The sequence below is a fragment of the Hirundo rustica genome, chromosome 3, assembly GCF_015227805.2.
Source record: "Hirundo rustica isolate bHirRus1 chromosome 3, bHirRus1.pri.v3, whole genome shotgun sequence".
NCBI classification, from domain to species: domain Eukaryota; kingdom Metazoa; phylum Chordata; class Aves; order Passeriformes; family Hirundinidae; genus Hirundo; species Hirundo rustica.
The window spans coordinates 39913181-39939064 of record NC_053452.1 but is presented as its reverse complement, the minus strand read 5'-3'; the positions used below and the strand labels follow the sequence as shown (position 1 = coordinate 39939064).

The window sequence follows — 25884 nt, the reverse complement described above, 5'->3', positions numbered from 1 at the left end:
CTTTCAAAAATATTTTTTTAGTTTTGTAGCTATCCTTAACTGTTCCACAAGGTTTCCTTGATCAGCCTCCATCTTTTTTTGGATTATGTCCTTTTTCATTTATTTGTAAGCATTTCTTTATGCTCATCACCATTAATTAGATAGCAACTAATTGTAGTCAAGAATCAATTTATCTAGCAGCAATAATCCTGACTAAAGTCGAAAAAAAATTTAGGAGTGGAAGTTGTATTTTAAGCACCAGATGATTTGGTTTCAGAGGTCTTGATCAAATTAAATGGAGGATCAAATTAAGTGCCAACTGGTGACTAAATTATACTGTAGACACTATACTCGCAACAACTAGTTTTCCCATGCAAAAAATACTTATGAGGTGAAGGGTAGTTATTTAGAGCTGCAGCAGCTGTGTCCTATATTTTTGACTGCCTTTCATTCATCTGCCTCTCAGTCACTTCAGAGGAAATATGGCTTCTCCAGGAGACACATTCAAACTGCCCTAATGCAGCAGTTTGGTCTCTTTCCAAGAAATGCCATACAAGTAATGCAGTGACTGATTCCTAACTGAGGCTGTAACTAAGGAAAACAAGCACATCAGAACTGCTGGTACATCACCTATACAACTGGCAGGAATACAAAACAGAGACAGCTCAGCAGAAGCATTGTGTAGCTTTTTCTATCAAATATAACAAGCATCTCTTGTTCATTCTTAATATACATAGTTTTACAGCAATGCAGATTTTGTCAAATAGCTCAACGTTCTTCATTTCCAAAGTGTGATTGATTTAAGTGAAGTATGGGGTTCTGTGCCTTTGCTGGGAGAGGGAATAAGCAGAAGGAAATGAAGCATGGTCTTGTAAAGGGAGATATTAAAACCAAAACTACAAATGGAGAATAAAATGTTTCATTGAGAAGTACATAAATGTTCACAGTGCTCTTTTTCTGCTCTAGTTGCGCATGAAGCACCTCAGGCCAAATGCCATTCATGGTGTGCCTGCCTCTCTTTTATGCAGTCATATGGGGTCAGGCAGAGTCAGTAATTAGCAGTTGGTAGAATGAAGTCTAATCAGTAAGTCCTGGCAGTCATTTTGCACCGATCACTTTAGACAACTCTATGCTCTATAAAACCCTTCTGAAGGCAACCACTGACTGCTTCTCTCTGAGTCCAGTGGCAGATTTGTGTCCATAGATGCAAGGAGTGTGAGAGCTTCCTTCTAGTCTCCCATGCCTTCTCATTTTTCTGTGCAAGTGGCAAATCCTGTGAATCAGCTGAGTCAGTGTTTTCAGTCTCCAAAGGTGTCTTTTGTTCTCTACTCTGCTGATTACTTAGGGAGGAGTATCTTTCTTGTGAATTGGCTGAGATGAAAATTCCATTGCTGTGTTGGTGTGGCCCTTGCTTTTAGCTGTCTGTTTCAAAGTCAAAGATAACATACTTTTAGATAAGAGAACATGACATACCTATAAAGAAACTTTGAATAAATCAATCCTGGTATGAGGGCTAAAAGTAACTTACTAGAGTGAGATTGTCCCAGAAGTTTGCCTACAAGATGGGAGTCCAATGGCTGCACGAAAAGGGAATACAGGTGACCTGGCCACTGATAAGGAACAGCTGTGTTAGTTACCCAATACAGCGTTGCCCCTGATAAGTCACAGCAATAGCCAATAAAGATAAGTGTGATAAAAGGGAGTGGGTTAGCTAGTAAGGGAGGATCAGGAAGGAGGAGGAACCTTGAAGAGGAGGGAATAAGAGGATCACGAGGAAGACTGATCCTGAGGAGATAGAATTATTGCTGTGAGGTTAGTCTGGGTCTGCATTTAAGGCCTGTTGTTGGAGCCTGCAGCCACAGTTCAGCAGGCAATAAGCAGCAGTCAGAGGCTGCAAGGGAAACCTACAGTAGGAGCTTGCTGCAGCTGGAGTCAGGATGGCGGAGCTGTAAAGAGGACTAAACCAGGGCCCTTTTCATGCTGTGGTAAGCAAGAAGTCTCTGTCTTGGCTCATTTCTACCCTCCAACAAGAGGGCTGCTGCAACACAAGGACCATTAACTCTCTCTCCTAATCCTGTGCAATCTGAGATTTGGGTTGAGTGTTATTTGGGGCTCATCATCTACCCAGAGGGTTCGTCCAGTGCTCATGAGGTTCTCTTCCCCTTCACTCACTCTTTCTTGACTGTCCTGGATTGTAGCCAATGCTATTAGAACAAGCAGCCAGCACGTGTGAGATTGTCAGTGTCTGGTCAAGGAGGTGTCAGATAGGAGCTGCTGTTCCTTTCAGGCGTAACCCATCTGTTGTTTGGACCCTACGCGTGGTGTTTCGCAAGTGCTCAGGAGAGAATGGCAATTAGGATAAATAGCAAGGCTGAATCACTGTGGATTTGCAGCTGATGGTGTATTGATTTAGGGGCAAGAATGTTGAAGTTGTTGCAAGACGTGACAGTATAAAAGCAGGCTCACAAAGTTAGCAAAACTAATGGTATGTGTACTGGCTTAGGAAAGAAAATAATGAGAAGAAAGGTATAGAGAAACTTGGTAATGTTCCTCTCAGTTTACTGTGATAGCTAATCATAATTTAGAATATTCTTGGCTTATTTGTGATGAACCTTACAGTAATTGGTAATGAAAATTGTAAAATATAAAAGAGGTAACATTTGAAAAAATAGATGGCAGCTTTCTTACTGTTATCCCTTTCTGGATATTGGATTCTAGTGTTTGTCCTAGTTATTAGGAGAATATGTATGGTAATCAGTAGACTTATTTAATGGAAACATTTTTATTTACTAAGTTGTTCCAATGTTTTTCTTAGCTTTGTGATGTAAGTGCTGATACCTAGAGTGTGTTGCAGAAATTTACTTTCTCAAGTGATAGAAAAAAGGGGACAATGCCTTTCACTTGTGGAGAGCTGCTATTTTGTAGTAGCTTTCTCTGATTTCTGTAGTACAGCTGTGAAAACTTTTTGGTTATTTTCCTAAGAAGAGAGACCAAATACTTGTGAGTTTTCATGTCGGTCACCAAAATCTGACTGCAGCCATGAAAGCACAGTAAAATTTCACTCTTGAGCTATGTCACTGTGCTGCTGACTTAATGAACATTGTCACTCTCTCCAGGCACCTGCACTAGCCAGAGGATTAAATCCTAGCAAAGGCATTTTCCCCCTAATTTCTTAGATTTTTGGCATTGCTTCTGAAATGTTGGCAATAGATAGCCTATGGTTTTTCAAATTGCCCAGTCTCAGCGGACATCCTGATTTAAGGTGGCCAGCTGTTCATCATTACTCAGGGCCCTCATTAAAGCCCAGACCTGCTGGACTCATCATTGCACTGAAGTTATGGAGTAATATTGTTAGTAATGCAAATTGGAGTTGAATTCAAATGCTTAAACTTTTGTTCAGGGTCTTAAATTTTAATCAGATTTCTCTTTACCTGAAATATCATTTTCATAATGTTAAGGTTTATGCAAAGTAGCCTATTATTTATTGTGATTTTACTGAAGATTGACATCTAATTAACTCTTAGTTAACAGTCAGTAGTTTTAGTATAGTTATTCAATTGCAGTGACTTGAGAGATGACAGTGAAATGACTGCATACGGTGCTGCTTATATTACGGATTATAATTTTTTTTATAGTAAGCAATCAGCAAAATCTTAGCCTATGGGTTAATTCCAGTATATTAGCACAGACGTTTGGGAAGTGCTGCTGGTATGTCTGTGATGTTATTGTTAAAACTAAGGGTTGTAATTATTTGTCATGCAAATAGTAAAAATGCAAACTGTCTAGCTAAGATTGCAGTAGTGGGACAAGGCAGTCAGCAACTGCTTGGTACTCTGGGGGTATCACGGTATTTTGATTAATGCTGGACTGCACAGAGGACAGTGGGTATGAATTAGTCTCGATTCACTGTTCTACCTCAGCAAAATCAGGATGGTACTAACATGTAGTGGTGTTAGACTTTGGCCTGAATCTGCTACTTTTTCTGGATTTTGTCAAGTGCAGCAAAAACTTATATTAGAAGAGTATTTAATTGACATTTTAAATTAAAACCCCAAACAAACAAAAACTAGAACAGGGTGTGTTGTGATTGTTTTTTTTTTTTTTTTGTGTTCCAAACCCACATACTTGAAGTATAACACATGCACAGAAGTGGAAGGGCCTCAATGGGATCAAAGGTGCAATTTGGCTAGGTTTGTTGGGTGATGGCTTTGGTTTATTTTTTTAACATTCACACTGCATAAACACTCAGTAGGAAAAATGGCATTAGAAGCATTGTGACATTTGATCTTTTTGCGTTTCTGTGCTGTTTAAACTAACTCTTCACTTATCTTCATTATTCCCTAGATACATTTCTTATTCTAGTCTGAACATTGTGAGACAAAGCTTTAAGGTGGTATGAATTTAATTTTTTTTGTCTACTAAATTGACAAATTCTTCTGTCAAATTTCTATTCTGTATGTGATATACCATTGAAACGAACTTTAATATTCTCTCTGACAACTAAATACCCTGAGCTTTTTTGACTGCTTATTATACAGCATGTTTTCCAAGTCTTCAGTTGTTCTTTAGGCTATTTTTTAGTGGAGTCATATATCGCCACATTATTTTTTGGTGAATGCACACCAGATCTGAATTCTTATATAATGCTTATTACATGGGCACATAAGGCTTCGATCTTTCCCCTGTATTTCAGAATTGATCCTGTAAAGCATTCCTTTCACAGCAAGTTTCATTTCTTGGGATACTTAGGTGTCTAGAACTCTGCAGCAAGGAGTTTTGGATGACAAACCTGGAAATAGAGATTGTGTGGTTGTGTCTAATACCTGGTCCAGAAGTCTGTAACATTAGAAGATGAATTATTTTATGCTTGAGGAGAGGGGAATGTTTAAAAACTGTTTAGGATGGTCCAAATATATTTCTGTCCACCCTCTGTTTATGTGTAAATATATTGCCTAGAATCTGGGATGCCTCTCCTCTACCCTGAGCAGTGGATTTAATATTTAGGCAGTATGTTAGGTCTCAGAACTCATCTCCAGAAATGCTGCTGTTCAACCATGGTTCCCCATTTAAAACAACATTTTAAGGTCTATTACTTTGGGAGGTTTGAATTTGTGTAATGCATGCCATGCCGATCTTGCGTAATTATTATTCATTAATTAAGGTCAAATCTAATCCTTTACAGAAATCTATTACGTTAACAAGTTTATCCACCTATCAGCAAAAGCTCATTTGAAAACAAGATTTAGAATTCATAAGACCCTGTTCATTGTCTTTGATTACATTGCATTCCTTTTAACACTTAACAGTGCCATAAATTAGTAATTTCATTATTTTATTTGGATTGGTGCCAGGTCTACTGATTGCTGATATTAAGCTAGTCAGCCCATTTGCCTTTGTGAAGTATTGTTCCATCACTGCTTCATTTTCTTGTACTGTTAAACGTTTTAGACCGCCAGAAGCTACTGAAAATCTGCTTCTGTGGTTCAGGTTGCTTCTCAGCCAGCTCTTTTTTGTATGGCTGTATACATTTTGTGGCTTCTTTTGTTTTGCTTACCTCAGAAATTTATATTTGAAATGTTAAACTGGCATTTACATTTCAACAATAACTGAAGATGATCCAGAAGTTTTGTTATCTTTAAAGGATGCAAATACTTTTTACTATTCTTCACAATATTCAGGAGAAAAATGTTTAATACTTATGCCCTTTTTTATATTATTGTACATAACTTGTAATCCATAGGTACTATTACTGAGATCATTTGTGTTCTTGTGCTTAAAAAAAAATCTTTGAGTGCTAGTCAGAGAGGTACTTTTATGTCTGTTATTTGTTACATGAAATTTCTGTTCTCTCTGGCTTTTAATTCATATTCAATGTTATAATGCTGTCAGATTCTTTGTGTGAGTGTGTGTGTGTATTGACAGATTTTTCTTGTCTCTCTAAAAGCAACTTCTGAGTCCAAGTGATTTTCATTCAGAGTAGATGGAATGTGACTTTTGAGGAAGTCTCTTAGTTGTTTTCAATCATCTTTAGCTATTTGAGCTGTAATTTGCACTTTTGTTGCTTCTCTAGGGTGAGTAGATAGACATTTTAAGGCTAGACGAAAGGACACATTTACAAATGTTACACTTAGGTTACAAAGTTTCACTTTTATGCCTGTATGCAACAAGATAGTGACATCTGACTCTAAGAAATGGTTAAGTCTCTTGTTTTGAGAATTTTTCATCTGAGCAGGCGATAGCTGATGTAGAATAACCATGTGTTGGATGTGGAATATTTGTGAGTCAGATTTTGTTTCGTGTAAAACGAGTAAAAATTACAGAACATTTTAGTTCTGATATTCTAAGACATCTAATATTTGAGGTTTAGTTTGTTTTTTGTCTGTAACAGACAACTTACAGGAGAAGTTTATGCTGTACTCCAGTGTACAGTGGTGGTCTGTAGAGATGCCACCTACTAGCCTTGATAGTGATCATTTATCTGTAAATGTTTGGGAGCTCTTGCTTTAGAGGTGAGGTGAACTTGGAGAAGAGCAGTACTCACCACTTTCCTTTACCAGCTGATTCCTATTGGTTGCCTTTAAATAATTACATTTTAAACACCTTCCACTTTTAATTCACTAATTTTTAATGCTAACTACTCTGGGTCGATGTATGTGAGGATCTCTTGTTTCTGTTAATGGGTCCTCACTGGTAGTGTAGCTATAATTTCCTCAGTTTCATTGGTACGATGTCCCACTATGGCCAATTTCTGGAACATCTTATGGCACTTACTTTTCTTACAAATTCCCTTAAGAGTATGTCTGTATTTCTTGAGTAGACATGGGTTCAGAGAGGAAAGAAAGTTATCCCTGAGGGCAAAAAAACCCCACTGATGTAGGGGAGAGAGTGGATTTATGAGCTATCAGTATGCTCTTGTCCTTGGAAGTTTTCTGTGTAAATAAGAAGAGGAAATTCAGGAGATTATATTTGTTCAAGTAGATGCTGATTCAGACAAGGACTTAAGTGTGTGTCTCATCCTCAGGATGCAAGAAGACTCATCTCTATTCAACAAAGCTTTTATGTCACCACTTAGAGATGGGCACATGCTCAAGTGCTTCCCCAAAATAGAAACATAATTATTTTCAGTGTGTTGACTTAAAACACTTTGCTTAGGCTGGTACTTGACATGTGGTTGGTAATCTACTCCCAATTACTAAGCAAAGCCCTCTGTCCTTTCCAGTGAAAGGTTTAAGGCTGAGTTTTACAATATGCATACCTGTCTGTGCCTCTGTGTTTGTAGTAGTGAGCTTCAATGACAGATGGAGAGCTCAGGTGGGGAATTGCAAGCTATGGTTAGCAAAAATCCCTGCTTGCTTTCCTTTTACCTGTTTAATCAAGTATAATATCTGACCTGATGGATTTTTTTTTTTAATATCAGTGCTAGGAAATAGATTTTGTACCTGTTAAAAGTGCTGCATTTGGATTTTTTTTTTTTTTGTGGTGGTGTCAATCTATCAAAAGTCAGGTCAGCATCAAAAAGTTTCTGGGCTGCAGTAGAGATGGTCTCCTTGGACAAGGTTCTGCTCCTGGGGGGGAAAAAAAAATCTGTACACAACTTCTTTTAATGTAGACATGGAGAGAAAGTGTGGAAGAGAGTTTTGCTCTGACAAGAGTTTTAAGAAAAAAATCATTGTGTTATGAAAAGTTGTCCCCTAAGACAATGGCAATGCTGCAGTTCATATGTTGTATTACAGAGTTAATGTGTCTTCTCCTCTGAATGTTATCTGGGCAATTAGGGATTCATCGAGTTTTGTCACTTTTCATCATGTAATCCTTAGTGAGTGCATAGCTCCCATTATTTTAAGGGTGAGTTCCCGTGCCTAATTTCTTGCTCTCTGCATGTTTTTCTACTCCTTACATTTTTAAACAGATAGGTTGACTTGTTCTTTATACACATATGCCTCTCTGTATCCCTGTGAATCCTGTGTGTCTCTATGGCTCCTCACAGACCACACAAAGTATTTCTAGCACTCTCATAATTGAGTGGGAACACACTTGGAACTTTTAACTTATAAGGCTCACCTGAAGGCAAGTCCATCAACTCTTGTTTGATGTGAGCCAGTGTATGTCTGTATTACCTCAAGCATTTCCACAAAAATATTAGTATTTTTTTAATTTCTGCTAATATTTGCACATGTTCTTGCAATATATGGGCTTGTCTGTACTAACACCAGCACTTTGTGCAGGCAGCAGAAGCATCCAATTTTGAGTAACTCAGCCTTGGGGCTGGCCTGGAAGGAGATGACAGCACTAAAGCGATGAAATAGTGTTGAGGATCTGAGATGAATTGTGTCCTACCTTTGCCTTCCCCTGTGTTGATCTTTATTTGAATCTGTTTAGGAAAGATGAGTAGAGCTGTGATGCTTGCTGTGCAGTGCTGCTGTTGAAGGTATCCTAAACAAATTTTCCAATGATAGGTCACTGCTGGAGTCTGAAGGCCCTAAAAACAACTAGGAAAATCAGGCACAAGCCATAAAATATTGTTTGGATTAGCAGCAGAATAAAAATATTAATTTTGAGGTACAAAGCTGATATATTGGTCTTCTGCTTCAGGGTGTTCACCCATCTCCCTGCAAAAGTGCTTTGCTTGGTTTTTAAATGACTTGTATTTTTTTGATACGTGCAAGGGACCATGTGGGAAGATTGCCCTTTCAGGACAGAAACTCTCCTGGCTGTGAAGGGAGATGATGGATGCTTCATTGCCTACCTGTTGCCAGTGAGAGAAAAAGAAATGACTGCAAGAGTTTTTCTTTTCCAAGTCCCCCTCCAACCTTATCTTGATGGATTTCTAGAGGTGTTTGGTCCTCCAGAGGCCTTGGATTGGGTCAATAGGCAAGTGGGTACCTGCCAATACAGGGCAGTGGAGACCCATGTTAATGGAGGGTGCGTGTCAAGCCCACCCACCGGACAGCAAACACCTTACTTCAGATTACCTTGTTATTCCTGGACCATATAATTTTCAACCTGAGTATCAGTGTATGACAATGCTTTATAAAGCATTTTGGGTGGATAAGAGTGCGGTGAAGGAGATGAAAGGCAAATGACCCCTCCAGTTCTTTTACTGGGAAGGAGCTGGATTGCTGAGAATATTTTTTCTTTTAATTCTGGTAACTGTACTGCTTAGAGACTGTGGGTGCTCCTTAGCCTTTATGCTCACATCTCTGCATCCCACCAACTGTGCAGGATGAAGAAAAAGTCCTTATTTCTCCTGGATGCGTTTCATCAGAAAGATCTTGTTTTACATTTTTGTTTTGGTGCTGTGTTGCTGTTTGTTTGGTTTTGGTTTCTTTTTCTTGTTTGCCTGTTTTGGGGGTTGTGACACTAAGCTCTAAGAAAATTCAGTTTCAATTTAGGTTTCTATGCCCAGGGATCAAAACATGTTCTTCCTGCAGAAGAGCACACACAGGGAGTGGAGTACTTAGCTTATCAGTCAGGTGTTCTGTTCCATATCACAGCAGGTAAGACTTGGACCCAGATTTTTGTTTTTCTTTAAAGCATATTTTTTCCAGCCAAACTCTCCTTCTGCATCAATCAGCACGAAAAAAGGGTTTGAATTTGTTGAGGAAAAAAAATAATGGTTAGCATATTTTCTAATCAAATAATGGGAAGCCCTCCAATTTTTATGCTGGATTTGGTTATAGCAAAATTATAATTTGTCCATGGACACTAAAAATAATTTCTCAAGCATCCAAGCCTTGAAAACAGAATATGTTACACAGTACTTTCCCTTTAGCTCCATATAAGGTTGTAGCTTTTTCTGCCTGTATAGAACTTCTCTTGTGAAATCTCTCATGTACAGGAAGATTGAAGAGAAGGCATTCAGCTCTTTCCTTGTGAAATGTCATCATTGTAGCAGGTTCCAACACAGATTATGTGGAGAGATGATGAGTATGTGGATCCTTTTCACAGTCATCTGAGACTTAAAATACTGTGTAGATTATAAATTAGTTGGAAGGGTGAATGGACAGTCTACCCATGCCAAATTTAGACTTCTGTGGTCTTGCCAACACAGCACTTCACAAATTACACAGTGCAGGACACAAGGCTGGATGGGCCATAAACTTCAAAGGCCCTCAGTGGGGTCTGTTTGTTTTAGACTCTTAATTATGGCAAGTTTTTTTCCTGATTATACAATGAGTTTAGAAATACAGAGTTATGTGTGCTTGGTTTCCTGGATGGAAACACACTCTGTAGCTAAATAAGATGAGACAGTTTGATGTTGGAACTGGAAAATAACAGATATTGCAAGCATCAGAGATGTTCCAAATGAGAATCAATGGTTCTCAACTAAGCACAGGCTCACAGGCACGGTTAGGATGATAAACATTTACAAAAATCTGGAGGGTGTCCAAATCAAGCAGAAACAAAGTGTTTTTAGGGGTGGTCCATGAAATATGATGAAATAAAATTTGGCAAAGCAAAAAAGGCAAACTTAAAATTGCAGAGGATAAGGGGGGGAGAATCCCCCAAACAGCAACATTTTCTTAAAGAAACTAGCATCAGTTTTCATTTATTCTGAGGTATTTGGCTACTGGGCTATTACCGTTACTATTTGGGACGGCTCAAATAATGATACATAGAACACCAGTTCCTTTGGAGGGCATTATAGCAAAGGATTATTGGAAGACAAACTCTTATCCAGTGTTTTGGTACAATGATATTATTGGTTGTTTCAGACCAACACCTCTCAGTAAACATCTTTACTATAAACAACTTGGAAAATCAGCAGGTGTCAGGAAGAAGGTATCTACAAGGATTGCTTTGGGTTCCTCCTTATGCTTTCCCAGGCCAAAGTGAGAGAGCTATGGACTTGGCTTTTCCCACAGGCTTCAAGCTACTGCCTGGAGCCTAAAATCTAATTTCTGACCACTGTCAGTTCCCACAGGCTATCTAGTTTGTCAGAATCTAGCAGCACTGAGTACTTCTGAACAGGTATGTCTTTAGTGTTCTGTCCTCTCAGATACAGGGCTTCTAACTGGGGAATATCTTCTTTCCTTTAATGTGAGACAGCTTGGGTGAGCGGGGGAACCTTTTGATCGTGGAGATTTTTACACACAGGTTCTGAAAGCTTTCCCTGTTTCTCTGTCTTTGGTAGACTTGTAGTTAGCAGATAAGTACACAGTTGCAGAAAAGAAGTCCTGTTAAGGAGAGAATGAGAGGATGCTAACAGCTCTTTACTGTTCCTTAAGCACTCTGCAAGATCCAATGTGGTCTGAAGAGAGGTTTTTCTTTAAAATGTCAAGCCCTGCTCCTTTTCTTTCTGGTTCTCGGCCTTTTGCCCAGGTCTTCTGCCAAGCATCTGAGAACAGGTGCTGTGCTCAGAGAAAATACTGCTGCTTCCCACGCTCTGTATCTTGTAGCCCTGTGTTCCCAGACGGAGTTTGCATGCAAGTGATGCATAAATAAAACCATTGAAGCTTGGTTACCTTCTTGTTTTTCATGTCCTGCTGAAATTCTGGAGCTCCTCCTTTTCATCTTTGCTCTCTTGGGATGGGAATGTTAAGTCCTGAAGACATGAGGCCGCTGCAGTTTGTTGTTGCTAAAACAAAAAGTGAGAGAATTGTTTCTGCCTTCCATGTTTATCAGATGCCAGACTCGTAAAAAGATAGAGCCAAGCTCATAGACCTTGGCTGCTTGAAATCAAGGGATCCTCTGTGAAAGTTGCAAGAGATTTGAGTTTTTTCTGTGCATGGAGAAAAACCAAGGTGTACACAATAAGCTGTGGTTATATCTCATCTTGTCAGAAAAAGATAATGTCATTCTGGCTGATATTAAAAGTCAAGCAAAGTAACATGGGTAAGTAAAAAATGTTTAGTGTGACTTCAGTCTGGGACAAAATTATTCAACAACTGAAACATGTTCCCTTTGGTGAGGAATTAAAGGCTGGAGTACGTATTCTGTAAACTAATGTTTACAGAGTACCAGTATAGAGGGAATTTATTTTTTTCTAGGAGACCCAAAACAGATGCATGAGAGCTGGACTTGTCAAACAGCAGATTGTCAAAACAAATTTATGAAATTTCACAGCTCTTGCTACAAGTGGAGAATAGTGGGAGATAAGTAGAATGACTTGGTATGGGTGGCAAATTATATAGGGCCTTAAAAGTGCAGTTATACGTGACTTGTAAACTGACAGATCCCCAAATCCCCAGCAAGAGGGACCATTACTGAGCAGATGCTTTTTGAATGGAGCTGTGAAAGTGCCAGTACTCAGTCTAGACCTGGCTGTTCAGCACTTTTATTGGTGGTCTAGAAAGTAAACACAAAACTGCTACTGAATTGAAGAGCAGTCAGAAATGCACACTGGGTGAGATGAAAGACTTTGGTTTATCAGAAAACTGTCTAGGGAACATATGCTGTGTAGTATATAAACACAGAAGGGAAATAATGGGTTCTGAAATGTATTCAGTGTAGTGAGGGAAAAGGTAGAGATAGAGCTAGTGGCTGAAAGATAAAGGCCAACAAATTTAAAGAGGGAAAATCAGTGTGCACACAAAAATGCTAGCAAGGGATTGACCACTGGAACAAATTACCATGAGTAAAAAGAGCTTTCTGTCTCTCTTCACATCAAAACTGTCTGGAAGATATATTTTAAACCAAACAGAATTCACTAGTCCTAGGGGTATGTGGGCAGTCTGTATTGTTATTAGATATAAAGGTGGATGGGGTACATAATTCTAAAAGGTCTTTGAAACTGTAACTCTGAAACAATAAACCACTGCCTGCAGTGGTTTAAATTCAGTATGAGTCCTTACTATTTGCTGTGTGCCTTCCCACAGGAGGCTGAAGTGGTTATGCATTGCAGTAGAACCCCACCAATTTAAATAGCATGGCAATACTGTGTACAAAGGAGGACTAACATGTAATGTGGAGCTTTCTTACCCTTGCTCTGGTTTCTGCATTTATACCTGCCATTCTGGGATTTGGTTTCAAGTCAAGAGTTAGTTCACAGTTTCTGGGGTCAAATTTTCTAGCTATAAGGACTCTGTTGTGTCTTTGGGAGTCTGAAGCAGATACTTGGAGACAGTTCCCAGCTTTCCATGGGAAAAACTGGTGCTGTAATGATATAGTATTAGTGTAAGAAACACTGATATTCTTTTTCTCTTCTGTTATTGTTACAGAAAAATTAGTCTGCTATAAGGTAATGAAGGTTTAATTTCTCTGTAATTACAATGATGCATCAGAAACTTGTTGAATACCATCACATAATGCTTCATTAGAATAAGGATTAGTTGTTCCTCAAACAATAAGGAGCTACAATATCCTTTTTTACAGGAAGCTTTGTCTTTAGGAGGGAATGTTGTAATAAGTAGAATATATTTGGTATGAAATTGTTTTCCCAACTAATAATAAATGTCTCCTTTTCACCTTTTTTAGGTCATGGTTGTATTTGACAAATAATTCAGTTTACAGCATGTTATTACTCGTAAAATGCAATAGCTTGTCTCTCAATGTCTAGAAGAGAAGACGAACCAGTAAAGTCTCTGTTTGGAAACTTGTCTTTTGCAAGGCAGAGAGCTTATCTGGCAAGCTCAAAATGCCTTGCAAAAATGGGCTGCCTTTAAGAGACTCAAAACCATAAAAGTCTAGGGGTGATTAGAAGGAGAGTCCTGTATTTGCCAATTAAGGCCTTCTCACAGCCTTGGGAAAAAGAGAAAAAAAGTACATGGGAACATACGCATTTGCATGCCTGTCTCTCCGCCACCATAAAGGCTTTGACAGAATTAAGTGAACCATAGTGAGTGTATACCATGGAAGCATCTGGTCTGTGGTTTCAGCTGAATGCCCTTCCTTTCATTGTCTCTTTGCTTGTGTGTTACGAATTTCATGGACTGGCTCAGGTTGCTCATGCTGCCTTACAGGCAAAGGATGTTTCCATCAGCACAGCACTCAATGTCCTTCAAAACAGATTGACTTCCCTAGAGAAACACAAGTGTCATTCAAGCAGAGATGATACAATGGAAATCTCATTCTCATGGTTTTCTGAATTGAAACAAATTGCCTTATTTCTAGTACAAGTGAGCATTCCAAATAAAAATGACATGGAGAGACCCAGTCAAGAATAGATTATGCTCTTGAATTGTGCAACTTGTATGCAAATGAAAGGAAGCTGGCTGGAAATGTTGCTATGATCCGTGCAAGAATGAAAGTGAAACTTTGTCTCTGTTTTCTAAATAGAGTGCTAACTAGGTTTGGTGTCTGAATGTCAAGAGGGGAAGAAAAAAGCACCATTAAACTTAGTGGAAAGGAGGAATTAAAAAATAGAAAAAAATGAAGATAAAATCCTGACTTTTCAAAAATCTCAAATGCAAGTAACACTAAACTTTCAATATTTCTCTCTCTGTGTGTAGTCAGTCCTTCAATGACATTCAGTTAAAACCCTCTTGTTATTTTAAACATGTTTTTGATTGCATTTTCTGTAAAAGAGAAATATCATGCACAGAACAAACATGAGCCTAGAGAAACCAGAAGTATCATTATGGCTCTGTAAGAAATGAGTTTGATGACAGCTCTCCTAAGTTTCTCTGGTAATTTCTCTCTCTTCGTATCAACTAAGGAGAAAATGCATTTGCCTTAGCAAGGGAAACATTCACCCCTTCTATTTTGTGAAAACAGTATGGATAATGAAAACTCTTGAGGGAAGTGGGGCAGCAGTTGGAAAGCTGTTATTAGACCCTGGCAAAGCTACTCATACCCTGGTAGACCACTTCTCAAGGTTCCCCCAGTCTACTGTAGAAAAGACAGACAGTGTGGGAGCTGTAAATAAAGGGAGTTAACTTCACTGAAACAACATCTTCAAGTAGAAACTTGTCATTAGCAAATCTGAACTAGGGATAATTGTTTGTTCCTATGACCCAGGCAGATCCGTTGTGGAATACAAGTAGGTATCCATCTATGCCTGAATATGCTGCAAATGCTATTGCTGAATTAATTATCCTTGTGTCTTCTTGTACACACTAAATACAGAAGAATGGAGCGTAATGTAAATTATTTTAAAAGTTACTCTGTTTCTATTTGGGAGATTCTTTTCTGCTAGTTAGTAGAAGCAAGAGGAAAGGTAATTCTTGTTGAACACAGGACAAAATATAAGACCAGTCAGTTTGGTCTTTTATGTTTGAGGATGTTAGAATGTGATTATTTACCAGGAATTCTATCAGTGAAACTTGTTCTTGACCACATGTTCCGTGTGTGCAGGGATATGTGTTCATGAGCACAGGTATGAAAATGCAAAATTTAGATTAGATGTCAGGAGAACTGGGTTTTAGGAATCCATCTAGATCCTTTCTTCATCTTCACAAAATCAGTTTGATTTTGATGGTGACCACACGTCTTCCTCATCCATGCAGACTCTCCATTTTGCAGTCTGGGATGTGTCCTTTCTTGATATGTGAAATCTTACTTTAAGGTTTAGTCTAATTTTTCTTGAAAGATTCCCAATACTCAGGTAGTCAGTTATGCTTCCCCTATTCTCCTCAGAGTCTTTTTCTTTTTTTTATTATTTTCAGGTAGGAGAGAGAAGTTTGCTACTTTTCCAAACTATTTCCTTTATCTGAAAATGTGGGGGATTCTGTAAAGAAAACTTAATTTGATAGAATCGCCTGCACTTGAATTTACAAAGATGTAGCAAATTAACTTTCAAAATAAGTTTATATATACCAAAAAAGTACTCACGAGTTTTCATTCGCAGAGATTTATGGTAAAAGAATTGCAAACACACACACAAAAGAAGTGTGTTATTTTGTTGAATAAGCACACACGTTAGCAGATGAGATTTCTTGTAGAGTAGAGGTAGTGAATGATAGATGACTTATCTTTCCTCGATGTACTTTAAAACAACACAAGGGAACCTGCTTTATAAACTAGTCCACTGTAATCCTGAAAACTCATAAACAATAAAGACATTGTGAAGTGCAGCTTTGTTTCTTGGAATGAAATGCCCATTTTTGAAGACTTTATTTTTTCCTTATTTGAAATCCCAATAAACTTTATGAGAATGTTGTTTCTGAGATTCTAATTCTGCAAGAGAAATGAGACTACAAATTCAGGTAAGATTTATGTGATCTAGAAACACATACACTTTTTTCACACTTTGAAATGGAAGTTATTTTTAATCTACGGATAATAGGAACGTTAGAAACAACCTCCAGAAAATGGAGACAGGACAATATTTTCGTTTCCTCTGTAAAAAATGGTTTAGAAATAAATTGTTCACAGTTAATCTGAACACAGATTCCCCCCTCATATGAATGGAAAGATGCCTTCAGTGTATAGGTTAGAATGGGACCTTTACTGCAGTCTTTATATTGGAATTGTTATCAAGAACCTCTGTTATGAAGCTGACTATTTTCACAGCTAAAATATCTGCTTTCATTATTCTATTTCAGGTCTTAATGTGGGATACTTAACAATATTTTCAGTATGTTAGTATTTAAGAAGACTTTTAACTTACATTTTGAATTCAATGCTTACGAAGAGTTAGGTTATTTTCTTCGAGTCCTTGTGTCAGATAAAGACTTACCCTAAACAGGGGAGGGGCAGCTTAGAGAGATGTTCTATGTTTTTGGGCTTTTATTGCTGTTCTCCATGCTGTCCCCCTCCTTCTCTGCACTCTTCAGGAGACTCCAATGGTACCTTTCCTTGTGGCTGGCTAAGTGTGACCAGGCGCTCCATGTGCTCTGGTCAGTCCTCTGTGCTGGACTTGCAAGGCTTAAATATCTTGTGGGAAGAATTGAATAACAAGGGATTTTTACTGTCATAATCTCTAATCTTTAGGCACTTAAGCGTTCATTGCCCCTTATAATTGAGGCTTTAAGAATTAAAGTGCTTAATGGAGAAACAGAATGCTCAGTTCAGAATATGTGCTCTTCTGAACAAGTCACATGACAGACTTGGTTAAAAACACTCAGAAGCACTGCATATCCAACCTATGGCAATAGAATTTACTGCTGCTTAATAGGAACAATGGGTTATCTAAAGGAAAATTTAAAATATGGATATAAATGCAATTACTATAGTTTGTTTTAAAATGCTTTTATTATAAATTCTTGTCTTTCAAAATTTTGTGGTTTTTTACAGATATTTCCATTTCAGACTAAAATATAAATATATATAATAAATGCACAACTTGTGATGATGCTAATGTGTAAAAATGTGAGTAGCCTCAGTAGTAATTATCATAGTCTCATAGAAAGGTTTGGGCTGGAAGGGACCTCTTAATCTCTTATGAACACACCTTCCTCCCCTCCTCTCCACCATTATCTTTTGCTAGATAAGGCTGCTCAAAGCCCTAGTCCTTCTAGTTCTGGTAGTTTGTCTGGGTAATGCAATCCACTGTCTCACCACCCTCAAAGTAAAAAAAAAATCAAACCCAAAAATTCTTCCTTATGTCGCATCTAAGTCTAGCACCTTACAGTTTAGAACCATTTGCCCTTGTCCTGTCACTTAGAGCCTTTGGCAAAAAGTATGTCTCTTAAAAGCCCTCTTTATATAGGGTCAATGTGAAAAAAATTTTCTAAAGTTGGGAAAAAATGTAAAGTAACAAATTCAAGGTGCCAAAGTTTCAGAAGATAAATATTTAGCGAGTCTGATTTGTGTAACGTAATGCCTATCTGCACTAATACTTTTGACACTGTTTCTCAGAAACCTGTTGGTGGAATATTTTGACTGTTGAAGATGGTATGCCGCAAGATTTTTGCTATCACCAAAGATCTTCAGTTCTTGGCCAGGGATTTGAGTAGTCCATAAATTAATTTATTTAATTATGTGTAGTGTTTCAAACTGTCATTAGTTATGCATACCTGAATAAAGAGGGGGAAAAAAAATCAAGGAAACTGCTGAAAAGTATGCTGCTTCTAGCAAGGACACCTGGAAGCTCTTTTGACTTAATCTTATTCTGTTTCTGTCTAGTAGTATTGCCAGGATACTGAAAAAATGTCATACTGTGACATTACAAGTGGTTTATGTTTCTAGCTGTGTTCCTATTTTCATCATTCCTTCACCTTCATCTTTCCGAGGACTTCAAGGAATAAAAGAAAATCTATAATTGGTGCTGTATCCATTAGCATAATTATACAGAGCAGACTCTGTAGTTGTCTTAATATGCTGTCCATACTGCAGCAACTGCATTTCAACTATAAAATGACTACTCTGGTCTTTTAAACCTTTGATAAGAGGGTGCATAATTACTGAACTATACCTCTGATCTTTTCTCTCAGCTGTCTCTGTTCTGTTCTCCAGGAGATAAGGTTAGGGCTTTTGTGTTAGAAGATGACCATATTACTGTTATAGTAGCCCCTGAAATTAAGGCTTTCATATTTCTAGTAGGTTTTCAGTTTTTCTTCCCTAAATATTTCCCTTTTTTTCTGCCTAAATGTGCTCTATCCAGTATTAGACCTAATTTTTATTTGCTGCCAATTGTGTGGGGAGTAGTCCAACAGCCTCATTTGCTGTTTATTGCATTGAGAGAGACAAAATTGCGGTTTTCAGAGTAAAAGGAGGAAGTCAAGTGTTGTGACAAGCAGCTGATGGGTCCATCTCCGTGGATATGGTAGTACATGTCCTGCTTGCTGGATAGGCAGCACCCAGGCTGGGCAGAGAGGAAACAACCTGCGTTCAGGGGGATTCAGCTTCTCATCTGACCTGCAGTTTGGTGGGATATTATTTGATTCCTTCAGAAAATTTTGCCTAGATAAGTTGATATTGTGTTGCCTTCTTTTGTTTGTCAGGTTCTATTGGGGTTTGTTGTGTTCCCCTGGCCGTCCTGTGCACCCCAGTTTGCCTCCACAAATCATAGGTCTTTCAGGTCTTTCACATGGCAGTGAAGTGCTGAGGGCTTTGGGTGCTGTAAGTGTGCATCACCATTCCCCCCCCCCCGCCACTTTTTTTTAGGACTGAAATAAATGACGCCACCATATACATTTTCATAAAGTCACAACTCTTTCAAAATTTAATTGGGGAGTACCTCTGGTGCACTACCAGGATTCCCTGAGAAGCTGGTTCGATGATGTTTTTTGTCATATTTCCTGTAAACTTCATACCTGTTGCATTTCAGAAGTTCCAAACTGTGCATAAGAAAATGGTACTTGATGCAGCTAAACTAATGTTTTCTTCCTTTACTGTGTGAAGTTTGTAGTTCACCATGTCTGAATACAGATTGAAACTAATATGTAAAAAGCATTTCAGAACTACTAATTTGAGAAGAGTTAGCTGATCAGAAGTCTTTCTACCTAGTGAAATTGTCTCTAGTTCTCATCTTAGATGGGGAAAGTTTCAACTGTGCTTTAATACCCTTTATAAAGAATGGCTTCATCCTAGCACCAGTCATCTGTAGTACTTTGGTGATAACAGCAGTGTCTGCATGATATATGATCTTTGTCAGCTTTGTGTCTTTCATTAAGCTATGTTCTCAAGACTCATTTTGCACCATTAATATCATAACTATCACCATCAGATCTTTATTTGTGAATGAACTGAAATTGAGGCAAATGCTTTTATAATTCCATGTTTTCCCTACTTGCAGGTTGTGTAGTGTGTTTTGTTTGTTTGTTTGTTTGTTTTTTCAGTAGGTATTATGCCTTGTTTGGGTCAAATTTCTTGTTATCCCAGCTCCCTGGCTCACTGCTTCCTTTCAGGAAATGAGCCTCATTCTGCAGGGGTGGCACCTGGTGTTGTATGAAGTTGTTTGAGCTTTCCAGGTTGCAGTAGTTCCTAGGTGAAGCAAAAGAAGCAAAAAATGTGTGCCTTTTCTGTGTTGGCTTTTAGGATTCTGGTAAACTGGAGCTCTAGGACTGAATTTCTACATAACCTCTGTCTTGTAGGAAACTCTCATGCTTTCTAGCATCACAGACTTGATGCATTGCTGTATTTTGATAACTCTTGTTTCAGCATCTGGGACACTAAATTAATGTAGTATATTGCTGTTAATTCTCAAAAATATCTCATTAGTGGCTGAGAAAAGATGTTTTAATTCAGACACAGTACAGGTGAAACAAATGAGAAAGATAGGCAGCTCTTATCCAATGGTGTTGGGGCATTTACTCAATTTTCTATTTTCCTCTTAAATCTGCTACTGACATTCTGAATAATGAGGGAATTATGGCATAAATAATGCTGCCTCAGTGAGTACTTCCTTACCTATACAGTTAATAAACAATATTTTTAAAGTGTTAAGCTTATACATTAAATGCTTTATTTTATATATAACATAAAGTATCAAAGAAGGAAAGATAAAATTACATTTTCATTTTAGAATAAAACAAGGACAAAATTAATATTGCCTGAAAGTACAGTGTGTGATGCAGTATTTTTTTAGTATTGGGGGATCAGAATAGCTTTCATAAAAAACTAATTTGCTGACTTCTTGTATAGAAGAGTTGTTTTGAAAAGTAGATCTTTGCAAAAAAATGAGTAATTTCTTCTTAAAGTAACTGATAATTGGAAAAAGATGAGCAATTGACTTGACTGTCTATTTACTGGGTTACTTGTATAGAAACTGCAAACTGTGTATCCAATCTTAATTCTTCATCTATAAGTGGCTTTTTTGATGCGTTTGAGAATAGGGGGTACCTGTATTAACATTTCCATGGGCAGTTTTCATTGGGGATGCAAGATGACTTTTACTACGTGTTTCATGGAGCTTTTGATTTTTGTGCATGTCAATGATGCATTTTGCTAGGTTTCTTTGTTAACTTTCTATATTGCACACAGAGAAGGAACATTCTAGTTCCATGATGTTCCCAGCCAAAACCTGAAGACTCCTAACATATTACTGTTTATCAAGTCACTTAGTGTCACTTTCAATGTGACAGAGGAGTACAGTCCCTGAAGGACCTTCCCACACTTCATTAATGTCCACTAAAAACCATTAAAAATATTAATGAGAATTGATTTCTTCAATAAAAAGAGTGATAAAGATCAAATGTGTACCATCAGATGAATGCCATGAACTACCAGCAGTATCAGGGATGAATCTGTGCAAACTATCACCTTTGAATGTTAGTGTTAAGTGGGAAGGCTTTGGGCTAGCCATAAATTTCAATCCAGATGAAAGCCTACACTTAAAAACTGAGTCAAGTAAATGTGTAGTTTAGGAAAGAGTCAAACACATTTCCAGCAGCAAAATTCTAGCTTTAAGTTTTTTCAGCCTTTTCCTATAATTTTTTTTGCTTAATTTTTGATGTTGTTGTTTTGGGGTTTTTTGTGTGTTTTATTTTCAAAAGTATGAGCATTTTATAGCTTTTTGTATTAAAAATCCTGAGCTTTCCATAATGAAAGAAGTCTTACCTCTTGTTCTTGCAGAGCCACCAGGATACAGTGCTGGGCTCCTAACTGTCTGTATTTTCTGTTTCTCTTGTGTCTAAGACAAAAGAAGGTTGTAACATGAGCTGGACTTGCTGCTGAATGAAAATTGAAGTTGGGTAGCACCAGATGGCTGTTTTGTTCACTTGTTTTTGCTGTTGCTGTTCTTTAACCATCTGACTCAATGCATTGCTCCATTGGAGATACCAGGTCTTGACTCTTAGAAATCTTCAACGGAGGTATTTTGTAAATTGTTAAGAGGTTTGTTCAAGTGCTAAACTTGTGTTCTCTTTCATCCTGTATGTGGAGTACCTGGAAAAGCGTGTTCTCTCTTCTGTCATCACGGTGTCACTTTCGTGCAAAGGAGTCAGAGGTAGAAAGACCTGGTGGGATTGGCTGTACCATTTTTTGAGTTTGCTGACTGTCTTGCTGAATACTGTTGCCAGAAACCACTGGCTAATAGCCACAGATCCTGATGTCTGTCCTTTGTGTTCAATAACTTGGACAGAATCAATGACTTCTGTTACATTGAGTATTGCTGTCCCACGTGAAACAGAAAACAATACTGACTGGAGAGGGGGAGATCCCGTGATTAAGAAGGTGTGTTGATTCCTTAATTTTCCCCAAAAGTGGGAAATTCAGTAGTGCACAGCCCTCTTCTGAAACGAAACAAACCAGCCCAGATAGGCTTTCTCTCTTGAGGCTGTGAATGTTGTTTCTGAAACACCCATATCCTCTGCTGTCCTGAATAACACTTCGCTTCAGACTGCTTCCAAATTGCTTCATATATGCTGCTAAATGAAAAACAAGAAACACCTAGTAAATTGTTGGCACTCCATGATCAATTAATAATCGTTACTTCTTTTAAAAGTGGCTGCAGACTGTACAGGGCTGCAGGGATCTGCATCAATAGCAAAGAAATCTGTCAGTGCTACTTACAGTTTGAAAGCTCTATCCTGTTCATTTGTTGAGCTCCCAGAGTGCTTGTTCTTTTGCATTCCTCGGGTTTGTAAGATTCCTTTAGAAAAACAGAATGCTCTGGCTTAGTTCTGTGTGGTGCTTGTAGTGGTACTTGTCCTATGCCTGATTTATACATATAGCATTTCTGGAGGCATTTATTATCTTATCACTATTAATGATCTTATTATCTTATGTACAAGCCTCTCCAAGATTAGAAAATGCAGACATAGGTGACTCCCAGTGCATATAATTATCTGTCTGCTGTGAACCTCCGGCAGCCATGGCTGAGATAGGATGTGAGCTAGCCCAAGGGAACTGGGACCAGTGTCAGGAGTTTTGACAATGTAGAGTCTTGCCTGGGTTTTGAACGGCTTGCTGCAAACTATGGATGGTGTTGATCTGGTACCAGCCTTAGCAAATTAATTACTGCTTTGCAGCTGTTTATACTCATTATATGTCCATGTGTTTTGTATTTAGAAGGTTGAAAAATTTCCTAGTCCATGCTTCTGTCCCTGAGGCAGATCAGCTATGCCTCAATCTCCTCTAATGATGTTTGTTTGTCAGGCCTGTTATCAAAAACCCCTCCAGTGGTGGTTCTGCCGATGAACCCAGGCAACCTTTTCAGTGTTTTTCTCTCCCTACTGCTGGAAAGATTGTCCTGAATTTGACAGCAAGAGAGATTAATGTTGAGCATATCTATCACTGTTCATTGGCAAAAGACATTGGAAAATAATTTATTTTCTTGTTCTTTGCAGCAGTATGTAAGCTACCTGCAAGATGCTACCTTTCAGCTTTCCCTTCCTTATACTGGGCAGCACCAAGTCCTGTAGACTTTCCTTGGAGGGCAGGCTTTGCAGCTGGCTGGGTATTTTTTTGCCTTTCATACCAACTGTCTTCACCTTCTTGAAAGATGGTAGCCAAACATAGAAGGAACTTTCTTAGTCCTGAGCGAAAGGATAATTTTCTGGTTCTCAGGCTTTGTTTCTGTTTTCAACTCCGGCTGAAGGCTTTTTTTTTTTTTCAGGAACAGAATGAATTTTGTACTCATGGCATGCTGCGATCCTCAGATCCCTTTCCAGAGACATGCTGCACTGAGACATTTTCCATCCCATATACTCCTTTGGGTTACAGTTGTTTTGGATGAATGGCATTCTGTTTCCAGGTCAATTTATGCACCTTGATCTCTAATGCTCACTTATGAAGCTTTTCCACCCTTGATGCCATTTACTAAACTAAATTCTGGAACAGATTTAAAGAAGATAACATGAGATTCAAAGCACACATTGTAAAGCAGGAAAGTGGTCTCATTACAAATAATTCCAAATATTTCCAGCAGATACTGATCTAGAAGCCCAAATATAGCAAACCAAAAAATCTTAACTTAGTGTATTTTAGTTCTGTGGTACAACAGGACCCAAAAGAGCTCATTTCAACACTTTGCTAAGCTCTTGATGATAAGCTGTGGGAAGCAAAGATGTTCTTCTTTCCAGCATGAGAATTCTCACATGTACACTCTGTGACAATAATGGGTTCCCTGTGTGTAATGTACAAACTTGTTCCTTTTGGGAGAATGGTCTATAAATATATGGAAGCAATATCCATACAGAGATTGATTTTCTTTAGTTTCCTGGTTAAACTTGCTACGCTCTGCTATGCTTCTCACTACCTCTTCCAAGAGGATAAGCTGTAAATAGAGGATTTACTTGGAAGAGAAAGAGTGCAAAGTGAAAAAAATCTTATGTCTGAGACATGGAGAAAGATATGCTTCCCTTTGAAATTAGGATATGTGAAAGACACACATCTTGTAGAATATCAGAAGAGTAAGGATGGCCAGCTCTGTTTTTAATTGAATTCCAATTTTCAGTCATCGGGGAAGAACCTTCATACTGATCTTGATTCTCACTGCAATAAAACTATGGTAGCTTTGTAACCCAGGTGAGAGGTTGAGAGCTGAGCTGCAGATGTTTACTGTTGTCTTGCTATATGAAAGAGTCTTTTAAGCTTGTGTAATAGGACATCATTCTTTAAATGAACAATGATAGATATCTCAAGAGTGATGGATATGTGTTTAAGCTTCTAGAGAGTCGCTATCTTCCATGAGTTTCACGTTCAGTGATAGTAATTTAGATGACCAAAGAATGACACCTTGACTGGATGGTCTCTACTGTAAACAAGGAGTTAGGAAAGTTTCCATAGAGTAATTCATATAATTAGGATTGGGTATTTCTACTGGGGGGCTAAACATCTTGACACCTGAAGGACTTGGGTTTTTCCTTTGGCAAAGTTTGTCCCTGTGTAACTCACATGGAAAACATCCAAAAGAGCTACTCAAAAATCATGAGAAGAGCTACAGTACCTCTTCAACATACAGCAAGTTGCAATGTACTTTTTTTTTTTTAAACTCCCCAATTTTACAGCCTCTTAGTGTAATATGTGCTACATCTTTTTTGTCAGACCCTAACAATTAAACACAATAATTTCTTTGATTGCTTCTTGGAGATTTATGATGGCATGGGAATGGCTAGTTGACAGAATAGAACAGCAGAGTTCTGTGTCCAAGCATTTGAGAATCTTTATTTCTGCTCAATATTAAAGTTGTTACCCATGGTAACTAGCTTCTGCCTCTTTATGTGGGTGAGAGGTAGGCTGAAGTAGCATTGAATAAATCTCTGAAAATGGTGGTAGGCGAGAGACAATAGTGCTTGCCTGGAGTAGGCATATACTATGACTCACTGTACCTGTCACTGGTGGGAAGAAAAATAAGAGGGTATTCCCTCTGCAGAGTTGACTAAGTTGAAGAAATACACAGAAGACTAGAAAGTTAGTTTTAAAGCTGCTTCATTCTTCCCCTTTTTCTTGTTTCACTGAAGCAGTCTGGTCCAAGTACCTTCTATTTCTTGATATTTGAGTTTACCTTAGAGAATTGAAAGAAATAAAGTGAACCTTGGGTTTAATAGAACTATTCTTAATTCTACCACATAATATAGACTAATAGTACTTTAAAATATTCACTTGGAATGTTAATGATCTTAATAACCCATTAAAGAAAAAACTGCTAAACTACCTCCGGAGAAAGCTGAATTTTACTATAGGTATACAAAAATATCCATCTTCTGAAGAATTTTACTTTTAAAATTAAGGTCCTAGATAGGTGGGTGCAATTTGTTAAGAAATGAATATCTAGCTATACTGATTAAAAAAAAAAACAAGCAAAACCTTTCTAATTTAAACAATGTAGTCAGTATCTTGGGAAGGAACACTCTCTCATCTTCAGAATTTCAAAATGGACAAGAGCTTTTACACTATTGACTTCATTTCACTAAAGGGGTTGTGAAATCATTCGTTACTTCTAGAAGCTATCATTGGTTGAGTGCTCTGCCTGTGGTCAGAGACACAGCTGGGCCTGGGATTAGTAGGGTTTGACTTAGCAGATAAGACTAATGCCCAATATCCTCACTATGTGTCTTGGGTCATGTAACCTAAAAATGTGTATTCTATTTCATCTGTTGAAAACTGGTTTTAGGGAGATGTTTTTCCCTTCTCTTGTAACTCCAGGAGGGAGGGGGGCAGATACCTTCTGATAATGGCCCAGCCATTAAATCCAGGTGG

The 25884-nt window shown here is 38.1% G+C and overlaps 1 long non-coding RNA gene across 1 annotated transcript; it reads left to right on the top strand.

Annotated features, from left to right (window-relative positions):
- Positions 1 to 1723: 1723 nt before the first annotated feature.
- On the top strand, positions 1724 to 24886 carry LOC120750551 (uncharacterized). The gene is made up of 2 exons (XR_005700041.2): positions 1724 to 1964; positions 23300 to 24886. It is a non-coding gene; the product is annotated as an uncharacterized LOC120750551 (long non-coding RNA).
- The last annotated feature ends 998 nt before the right edge of the window (positions 24887 to 25884 follow it).